At 40.3% G+C, this 11450-nt stretch overlaps 1 protein-coding gene across 1 annotated transcript in view; it reads left to right on the top strand.

Annotated features, from left to right (window-relative positions):
• The first annotated feature begins 35 nt into the window (after positions 1-35).
• The window catches only part of tox3 (TOX high mobility group box family member 3), a 146975-nt gene continuing 135560 nt past the window's right edge, over positions 36-11450 (top strand). The window contains exon 1 of the mRNA XM_023845567.2: positions 36-863. The gene's annotated coding sequence lies outside the window, so the exon portion shown is untranslated. The remainder of the gene's footprint in view (positions 864-11450) is intronic.

Here is an 11450-nt window from a genome sequence, read left to right as displayed (position 1 = left end):
TACTTTAATCATACACGCTGTTTCAGCTGACGTGCCTTAGAAATTATATGTGTGTGTGTGTTTTATGTATGTATATATGTATGTATAATTTTATCCAACCACCTGTCTTCCAATAGCTTATCCTGCCCAACATCACATTGTATATTTTTCTGTTTCTATCTACAGTCGTCCCTCGCCATTTCGCACTTCGACTTTCGCGGCTTCACTCTATCGCGGTTTTTTCAAATACATTTATTCATTAAAAAGTTGATAGACAGTGAAAATGATACAGCGCGCGCTCGGCTGTCTGAGTCAATTACACCTCTGTATTACAATTAAAATTCAAATTACTGTACGTATGGACTGTAGGCCTATGTATTCGAACGCCAGGTGCAGCCGAATAATAAAGAATCCTACTTCGCGGAAATTCATTTAACGCGGTAGAGTCTGGAACGGATTAACCGCGATAAACGAGGGACGACTGTATTACTATTTCCATCTATCTGCCGCTTATACAGAGCATGGTCGCGGAGAGGGGGGGCGTCGGTGGACAGGTCATAAGGCCGAGTCACACCCTGGGTGGGAAGGTTTTTATTAATCTTTTTGACGCTTTCTATTGTGCACCCGCACGAGACGAATCACTTCAGCCAGTTGATGCTACTGTCCGCCAGATGGCGCTCCTGCCACATTACCCAAGACAAACGGAGGGAGTCGTGGGAGCTGCAGTGGAATATATCAACGATATTCCGTGTAACATTACTGCTCAGTTTTGATATAAATCTATTTTCTAAATACCTTCTAGCGCTACTTTGTTAACCTACATACACAAGCAGAGTTGCTTTCTGTGCAGCGTATGTACCTCTCACGGTGATCACAGTGACAGGGTGAGTTCTGTAAGATACTCCGCACCACAACCACATCATTCCACCCAGCAAATTCAGGTCGCCCTTTGCATATATTCATGTGGGTTGGACATTATAATTACGCACTTTGCCAAACTGTATTCGGAAACAATCTCTGGTATTCATACGAGCAACAGACAGTGCAGCATATACACAACTATCGTTTACTACACGTACAAGGTTATGGATTTACGATTTTGGTTGCCCAAATAAGCGATAGTACTTATATCTGAGCTTTGAACGAGCAATCCAGTATCATGTACAACATATTCCTGTCAGATGTTTTAGTTATTTTCGTGGATTGTATTTCACGATAAATTTTGCAGTCGTTTTACTTTTAAAATAATATATTGATCTTATATGGATTCTCCAAACGCATAGTAGTAATACATTCTGAAATCATATAAGTAGTGACAATCAAAAAATTAATGTAACCACCACTTATGATAGGCGTTTAAGAAACATGAATGCGGCCCTGGAATGAGGTACAAAATAGCAGCTTCATAAAATGTGATACGAATCGGTGTAAAACTCTTCTCTAACAAATGGAGATTAGTCGTTTTATCCGGTTAATCCGAATTACAGTTTTAGCTGACAGCTGTTACACATGGTACAAGAAATTGAACGTTATTAACACATTGAAAAGCGTCGCCTGACGTTTTCTTATGTTCCACCAGGGGGCAGAAGTGCGCCGCTATCGAGAATGGATTTTTTTTTATATATTCCATTTGTTGAAAACATCTCATCTGAAGTATATATTTTAAGTTTATTACCACCAAATGAATATAGCTAGAGGGAACCAGCTATCCCACAAAGCCATATCACAATTACCTATCACACAGGCAGTGGGAAATTACAGGAAAATATTACCATTACACAAATGAAAAGTGTTTTAAAACGTCCAAATGGAATAATGTGTGAGACAAGATAAATGAAAACCACTTTGTTGGAAATTGTAGCGCTAAATAGCTTTTTGATTTCAAATTCTTGATAAAGAAAGACTTAATTTTGTACCCTATTTCACTCACAATTGATTAGTAGGTCTATACCTGTGGAGAGAAAATATCCCTTATCACCTCATTATCAGTTAATTAATATGCAGGCATGAATGCAAATTATCTTTCCGGTTACATTTAGGTTAAACGGAACATTGATGTTATAATGGCAATGGAATAGCCAATTTTAACTGCCACCTTTAAAGCAAGTAAGACACAATGATCGACATTATCTGCAGATACAAAACAAGACAATTCTATTCAAATGTGCCAACTGATATATAGGGAAAGTTTGTGCTGCTTTTGGTCAGGTGCGTGGTCTCATTTCATGGTTAATACAATCATGTCTCGACTCCTACAGTACCATGACTGTCCTTGTCTCTGGCTGTGACATGGCTGTACTGATAGCTTTCTATCCATCTCGGCTTCATTCAGTGTCAACCCCAACTACTTCATTTCCATCGGCTTTAAACCTCGCGGTCTTATAGCCCTGTATTGGAACCCTGGCTTGAAACCAGAATTTAGCTCAAAATCGAACCCTAACCGAGAGCTGAGCCCAAGACTGAACGTCATTTTGTATTTTTCTAACATTTTTAAAAATGCAAGAGACATTTCTGCAGAATGTCATTGATTAGTCTGCCTTGTCAGTGCTGAAAACTGACAGGGGAATCTAACTTGCAATGAGAAGCTTTCAAAGGCACAGGGGAAATGACAGCGACACTCTTTCCCCGGTGTCTTCCTGTGAACACAAATGTCTTAAATGTGTGCTTAGATAAATATTTCTTATCACTGTTCGACACAGCGACGTTGACAATGCTACGTTCCCTTCTTAAATTAGGCTTTCAGAGTGAATATATTTACTTCTATTCAGTCATGCAAAGAGATAATCGAGGAACAAAATAACCTGTACTGAAAAACTGGCTGCAGAGGGAGGGAGCAGCTTATATGTTTCTTTAAAGAAAATTCTGAAGGATACCATAGTTTGTTACTGTCTTCTATCCATCAACCAGGACATGTTTTGGCAATACACGCCTTCTTAAAGCAACAGAAGTGGTAAGAATGAGAGCTAGATCTAAAATCTCATTAATTCACTGTCAAATAATTGATTGTCATGTCACCAAGTCTCTATGGTCCCACAGGTCTTTGATATGGCAGCTCACATCCAGATGTTTGACCACAAATGGAAAGAGATACTATGCTATACCTTAACATGATGTGGTTCATGACAAAGGAAGGAAGCTTGCCAAGAGATCAAGTTTCTTCCAGAGCCAAGATGTATTTTACCCCTTTTACTGTGGATCTGTACCTATCAGTAGTTCTAAAGGCATCTGTCAGGCACAGCTAGGAGATTCTCCAGTGCCAAAATGGCTGCCAGTGTCGCTGCTCCAAGTCAGACATTAAACCTAATGGTTATGTAGCATGTTGCAGATTATATACATGGATCCAGTCTCATTTGATAGGCTTTTGTTTCTTGTTCCATTAAGGAGGGGGAAAAATCTGTCAACAATGTTTAACAGCTATGTTCTCCTGGGCAGAAATTAAGTCAACGTTTACTTGCAATGTGAACAAACAGACAGGCAGTGTTTGTTTCAGTTACACTCATGTCAATAATTCATTTTCGCCCCAGTCTTCCAATATTTGCATGTCTGCCTGCTGTCTACTGGCTGCTGTGTAAGGAGAAGCTTTGAAATGTAGTTATTGAGCTAAAAGTTATTCTGATTAAAAAAGAATGTCACTTTAAAGAGAGATACAAAACACATTTGTTTTGTATTGTCCACAGTAATTTTAGCATTCAGAATACAATATTGAATTTCAGTAAGACGACAAGTCACTGATAATACTTGTTTTACATTAAAGTCGACTTTTGAAACATAATATGTAATTACACAAAGAAGTCATATCTATTTTAAAGTCTTAGTAGAGCGGATATGCATTTTGCAGATATCTGTAGAAGATCTCAACACTCAGTAAATGGGTCTTCCGAATGTGTATTAAACCTTCATCCTTTGAGTAACAACTTATATGAATCCAGATTCCAGCCAAGAGAGATTGTTTGGGATTGGAGAGCTTTGGGTTACACGGCACAGTAAGGAAGACGACACAGTGGCCATTTTGATGCTTAAAATTCCTGCCAAACATCTGGACAGTGTGTTGAGTTTTGGACTGGTGACGTTTTCACTGTCTGCTCTTGTTTTAAAGGGCCTGACAGAGGTCAAGGTTAATCGTTGTTAGGATGCAATTGTTCCAGACACAAAATGAATAATCTGCTACTTTCTGTCACAAAACAGACCGGCCAAGATGCCAGGTCTCCTATACTAAGATGTATTTTTTTTGTGCTCGCCAATAGAAAGTCTTTTCAAAGCACAATGAAAGAATGGCTAAATGTATTTTAAATGTCATTCATTCACTTCGAGTGACAACGTGACCTTCAAAATACCATTTTATTCTATTGTGAAAGTAGTTGAGCAGAATCTGAAAAATACCATGTTTGATATAGAAAGGGAGTATATATTAAAGCATTATTACTCTGCACTGGAAAACTGAAGTGCAGGGATGTTCCTGTGGTATATATTTCCATTTTAGGTGCAATGCTATCTAGTTATCTATATTGTATGAAAAATCCTCCTGTATCCCAGGGTGCATCAAATGCCCTCGGGCTAATACTTCATAGGATTTTGAGTATGTGGCCATCTGTACATGGCTATATGACATTAGAAATGAGGAGTAGTAAATGGTGGAGCTTCTAAGTAGCTGGATGCACAACCAATATGTTGTACAGTCCTGTGAAGGTGACCTGTGATAGTACTCCTTGAACGTGGTATGGTAGTTGCACAGTAGTACAGAAGGTACGGTGTAGTTACGTAACAACAGAAATCTAGGGGGACTAATAGGAGATTAAGAAGATAACTCAAGCGTCGGGAGACTTATTTTCACATGGACTTATTAGACAATCAACAACAATGACTAAATTAGTTCATTTAACTTTGGTGTGCAACACAAAAGTCATTGTGGGTGATCAGCATTTGAGATGTAAATGTGCGAAGGTCTTCAAGATCTTGTGAGAAGATGTTCAAAGTCATTGTTCATGTTTATCGACATTTGCTGGAGATCTTGTGCTTCATCGCCTCTCTGTTAACTTGAGTGCTGGTGGGAGTTTTTTTCTTCTTTTTTTTTTCTTTTTTAAGTCTCGTGTGTTAGAGCACAAAAGACTATTTTCATCTTTGAGTTACATATCCAGAGCCTCGTCATTGGATACCGCACAGATAATATTTGGGAAAATAACATTGCATAGACTTTCTGAAATATATTAGTTTTATGTCTGGATTTATTAGTTAGAATTCCCTTTTAAAAAACCTCTGATAGAATCTCATTGACTGGGCTGTTAAAATTGGCAATCTACATTTTATACGGTTTCTTTTAAAAATCCTTTTAAAGTGGGTTGCGGGATATTTTGCTCAGGAATGAAGAGTGGATTCTAATGGTCATTTTAGAGGCCCTCCAGGGTTTTAATTAGATGGAAAGCTTTTGGACTGAATACCACAAGCCATCACGACTTGCAATCAGTTAAGATACAATGAGCAGTTAATGTAAATTGCATTCTGCCAGTGCCTGAAAAGCTTCCTGATTTATGCTTGCCGAGACAAAGTCACTGTGCCTTTTTAAATAGCCTGATGGGGTGGGGGGGGGGGTAGCTTCTTGAAGCTTGACGTTTGCTGGTCTGCTGGAAAGTAAATACTGTCATCGTCAGGTGACTGATCCAGCGCAGATGGGGAGAATTATCTTCTTAGCCGTGTGTTTGTGGGCATGCAGAGGAAAAGAGAGTATCCACCATACTGAACTGACTTTTCATTTTAGGTCTTAGGGTCATTTATTTGATGGTGTTTTTGGCAGTATGTTTGATGGGTTGGCTTGCATGATATTGCAATGCATGGGTGCAATATTTTCCTTTTTGGCCCTATTGGAGTACTTTAGCAAAATCATGTCAAATGTAAGTTATGTGTGTGTGTGTATGTGTGTTTATATATATATATATATATACACACACACATACGTATATATATATATATATATATATATATATATATATATATATATATATATATATATATATATATATATACACACACACACAGATATACATAAGTGCTCAAATATGCTTTTTCCTCATATATTGCATGGTGGTTGCCTGCATTAAGCCAAAATACAATATTTAAATAAAATATGAAATATTTCCTTGTCAGCCTAAGTGTATTATTATGGGAGGTCATTATGTTGTGATGTACCTGCATGATAGTCTCGTAAACAGGTCTGAACATCACCATTTTCTCAGGTCTCTGTTGGAGTAACTCGGTTTAACTGAGATTAATAATGGATTCGTCACTCCAGGTACAAACACCTGGGGAGTATCTCCAGAGTGGGCAGGATGGGCAGTAGATACTTTCCAGAACTGGAAACCTCACCATTATGACTTGTTATTACATATGGAAAAAGGCTTTTTTACGGAGGTGTGGTTCCATAAATCACAATGCAAATCAAAAGAGTTTCTTTGCTGCAATGAAAAATAAAGCATAGAATAATCATATAGCATGTTGATATTCTGCTAAGGGATGCAGTGCAATCAGTGGTGTTATTGTGTTACATTTTAATACATTTATGCTTTGCGCTGTTTCGCTATTCAGAATTCTCAGGCCTTGGATGGGAACCTAGACCATTTCCCAGTTTTTTCAACTGTAAGGCTCAATATACGACTCATCTGGTGTATTTGCAAAATGTTTGCAGTAACCAAGCAACATACAGATTGATTTGCATATAAATACAGTGACATAAATTATGGTGCTTCGCGGGTTACAGAGAGCCCAGCAGTGAGCTACGGTAATCTAAAGCTGGCATCTGCGTTGAATGATGTTTGTGCTCACAGAAATAGATTAGAGCCATCAAAACCAACTAAAATGTGATCAGAATCACTGCCTGTGTTATTTATGATGGTAAGAAGTGACAGAATGTGTAGGATTTAAGTCCAGCACAGATTCTCTTTGTTCCAGTGGAAGCTGTGCTATAAAATGTGAGGTAATGATTGTGCTTTGACACGTAAGAGTCGGATGGGAGGCCTTTGGTTTGCAGGATCATTGAAGTGTTGATAGTGTGAAAATACTTTGGGTTTCTCTGATTCCCCATGGGGGGGTGTTTGAGAGCGCAACATCTGCTGCTAGTCCTATTTTTAATTTTAAATGTTTTTTTGCCACAATAGTGTAGCACTGGAGACAAGTACTGTGTCAAACGGCTGGCCAGTCTGCTTGTGTATGACGTTAAGCGTGGCCACACATCAGGTCGGCCTCGTGGGCACAGGCTGTCGGAAAGGCATTTAATCGCCGATACCAACATGGGGCCAAAAAAAGGAGGGGGCCTTGTGTCCTGAGAAAATTCTTCTTTAGTGATTTCTGAAGTGTGAGTGAAGATGTTGCGTGTGGCCATTTTACGGGTCACTGCTGACTTGCACGCTAATGTTTCAGCTGTACGATATTTTTTTCATGTCCACATTTTGGAAATCTGATGAATATTATCGCTGTAAATTGAGCAGTATATTTTACATAAGACATGATCTGGTTGTAAAATACCACAAAAGCAGTTCTCAGGAACAAATTGGGTTATACTGAAATATGACTCATACTGGAAAGAAACACATAACAGCAGTGAACATATTTTTGTACTGAACTTTTTAATAATTTGGTTGCATCATGTGCATTTTTACTAGCTACAATATTTTCACATTTCAGTGTCGTTGCCTGAAACAGCCACAAACATTAAACATTTTGTCTTCCTCTTATGGAAAAGGAGGTTGGTTTGTCGCAGGGGTTAATTCATACAAATGTTGCAGAGAATTCTGGGAGAGTGAGTATGTATGTGTGTGTACGCAAATACAGATGTAACTATTCAGTGTTTAGAGAACTATGTCTAAGTCTTGATATTTGATTTTAATGGATAAATGAAGGTGAATTGCAGCTGGCCTCTCCGCTGTGTTTTCAGGCCTCACGAAGGCCCGGCTTTCCATTTGGCAGAGACAGTAGAGGGTAATTTGAACCAGATCATTCTCAGACAGTTTATTGCAGACCCATAGATCCATTAGTAAATGTCAGATTTGTCATGCTGCAGATTTTTTAAAAGGCAACGGGAGGGGTGGAGGTCGAAACAAGCAGACAGCTGTTTCCAATTAGGGTTTTACAAGGTGTTGATAGGCCAGTAATTAAAGGACTGTGGATGAGTGAATACATCGGGGTTTGGGGCCTGTTCTGCAAGGGTGCAGAAATGCTCTTCAGCTTGACCTGAAGGCCTTAACAACTGCATCTCCACATATTTACTAATGAATTCTCTTAAGACCTCCTGGTTTTAATTTGCTGGAGCACTTCTCTTTTTCAAAGAAAGGCTGAATGCCCTTCACTTCACATTTAAAGTTATCAGGGAGACCATTAGGTGGATTCAGCTTAGCAACGCGCCCTTGTTCTTCACACCCGAAGGTTAGTTCACTCTTCACTTTTTCACATGTGCTTCCGGGCTGCGGACGGTCGGCATATGAAAGCTTGTGTTCATAGCATGTTTGTTGGTGGAGGCACACGGTCGCGGTCGGTGCTGCACACAGCAGTGATATGGCACCAGATCAGGAGAAGGCAGATGTATTGCAACTAACACAAATACAAGCAATGTAGTGAAACAGGTAAACTTTTTCTTATGGACAGTTTTGAAGATGTTGGTATACGCTTGGGTGGTATTAAGGTAATATGGCACCCTGCAATTTTTTAAAATCCAAAATCCTTATGAGAAAATTAGCCAGGATATTATTGCTTTTGAAAATGCTATATACCACGTTATAGTGTCGGGGGAATATAAATTATTTGGATACCTTTGCACTTCCTACAATTCTGCTTTTTCTATTCCTTCTTTTATAACCTTCTTCATTGACCTCTGCTCTCTGAAGGTCACTGTTGCCACTTACAGCACTTACCTAGTCAGTTTCCTTGCGCGTGTATTGGTGTCGTCCATATGCTGGATATTCCACCAGTACCAAGAGAGAATGTATCACTGTATTGGTGTCCTGCTGGCCATGAGCTGGGGTGGAAAGTTCAGCTTCAGAAAGTAGAAATCCAGACCAAGATTTTGTCTGAACCAACCAGTTCAATGGAAAGAGTCACAGTTGCAGAGTACTCAACGGGTTGGTTGAAACACAATCATGGGGTGTACTTCAATGTGTCCTATTTGGAGTTGGGGGGAGGGTGTCTATAATCTAGTATCATACTCGGTGTTCCTGTGCTAACTGCAGAGGTCATGAGTTCAAATCCCAGGGAGCAGACGTGGCTGTGTCTGATTTCAGCGGCTGCATCCTTTGAGGGATGTGGTCTAAGAAGACGTAGCCTTTGTAGGCTTTGTTCTTCGAATGTGGAATGGAAAGCTCTGTTGAATGGGATGGTTTGGCCGTCACACGCTGTCATGAAGTGCATCTCCTGTCGCCTAGCTGGGAAACTCCTACTTTGTGCGATGAATCCCGGGGTGGATCCTCCACAACGAGGATGCATTCCTAGGCTGCATTTGAAGGCGCCTCGCGTTCGGTCTTTGAACGCAGTCCTTAGATGGGTGCAGCTCCTGAATTTGGGCACAGTCATTGTTTAGTCTGTAATCACTGGCCTGGCTGTTAGACCTTCAGAATAGAGGTCTATGGTGTTGTCAGGATATAGCTGTGCTCCTCTCTGCTTTGCTCTGCTTGTCCCCTCTGGATCGTCCCAAAGCCCCAGGCTTCCTTCCAGTAGTATTTGCACACACTGAAAACCTGCCTATGTGATTCCACGTATAATCGTGTTATGAGAAAAGGGGCCTGATAAGGGCAGACACACGGGCTACGTAGGTGAGGCTGCCCACAATCCACAGACACCCCACTACCTACATAAACATACCGCTAGCCCTGCCACATCACGCTTCATTTAATTACACATCCCCCGTTTATGTTCTGTGTTAATGATTATAATTTGAGAGGTCGCCTAGCAGAATGCAGCATTATTACGGTGAAGAGGCTGTTTTGATAGCTCCGGAGCTGCCTTGTAATTGGGAGCAGTGAGCGAGTTCAGGTTCTGCGCTCGCCGTAACTAAAACAGGACTGACTAGATGGACTCTGTGGGCGGCTCAAACGGTCCTGCGTCCTGCTTCCCTTGCTCGTATGAGCAGCTCTCGGCTGGATCTCATCCAGAAATATAAAATGTCCAGCTAAAATGACATTTTTGGTGAATTGTACAGGTGGCGTGGGGCGCAGTATGTCTGTGTGGATTAGGTTCACATTACATTGTGGGGACTACAGTGTAATAAAAACCTGCTATCTTGATGTTATGGGAACTATTTTTCAGGTCCCCACAAAGATTTTGTTTGGTTACTTACAGGTATGGTTAAGGTTAGAGCTGGGATTAGAGTTTTCCCCATAGAAATGAATGGAGAGTCCCCATAAATGTATAATTATGGTTTTCTCATACCACAAAAGTTCCCTCCAGATAGTTTTGCTCCATCGCTCTTATACTCTTCCTTCTAAGGATTCTCTGCGATGGACTGGCATCCTCTGCCTTGTGCCCTTAGTTGGGTTCCTCCTAAACTTCTGTTAGAGTTCTGGTCTTAGGCCTAGAGAACAGACAGTCCCGTTCCTCAGATGGTTGTTGAAGGCTTCTTACCTGCTGAGTTTTTATGCAGCCCCATCACCTACAGAAGCATGTCCTGACACAGGCTGTTCTGCTCTGACTCATCGGGGATCAGTATGGTGGGAGTTTTCAGCAGGGCCTGTGTGGATAGAGAGGGGGCAGCCCTCTAAAGCGGGGAGGATGGGGTCGCATGGTCCAGACAAAACCATCGGCATATGTCACCAGTGTGTGTCCTGCCAAATGAAGTCACTGCCACTTTAGCTGTAGTGACAGTCCTGATTGGCCCCATCAGCTTGTACGTCTTGCAATGTTTTGGATAAACCTCCTACAGATCCTGAAACACACTTCATCACACGGTGTATAACCCCCCCCCCCACATACAGTGATCCGCTCTCACACGGATCTGGGTTGTGACTCATCCCAGTCTTTGCTGAACAGCATTAAAAAATACAGTTGTGTCCACATGGTTTGCATATGCAATTAATTTGTTCAGTTGTCTCATATGCTAACGGCAAAAAGAACCTTAGAATGACCTGGATGGAATACTTGATGTTTTTATTTGCCTTAATATCATCATAACCATTTTTGATAATATTTCAACTGCTATTTCAAAGTTAGTATTTGCTGAAAATACTTGTGAAAAGACATATTTCATTTAAAAGAAGTCTATGCTCAGACATTAAACACAACCTGAATCAATTCATTTATATATGCTACTGCATTTCTCAGCTTTCATTTTTTAGGTTTGCTATTATTCCTAAAATGCATTCCCGTCAGTTTTCTGCAAACAGTTTTATGCATTTTGTAAGGAATAGATGTTGAATTCAACATGATAAATTTTATACTTGTATAATTGACAAGACTGTTATGACAAGATCCTCTCTGTTCTGGTTAGTATTACTTGAAGT

The sequence above is a fragment of the Paramormyrops kingsleyae genome, chromosome 11 (assembly GCF_048594095.1).
Source record: "Paramormyrops kingsleyae isolate MSU_618 chromosome 11, PKINGS_0.4, whole genome shotgun sequence".
Taxonomy (NCBI): Eukaryota; Metazoa; Chordata; class Actinopteri; order Osteoglossiformes; family Mormyridae; genus Paramormyrops; species Paramormyrops kingsleyae.
This window is presented reverse-complemented; position numbering and strand designations above follow the sequence as displayed.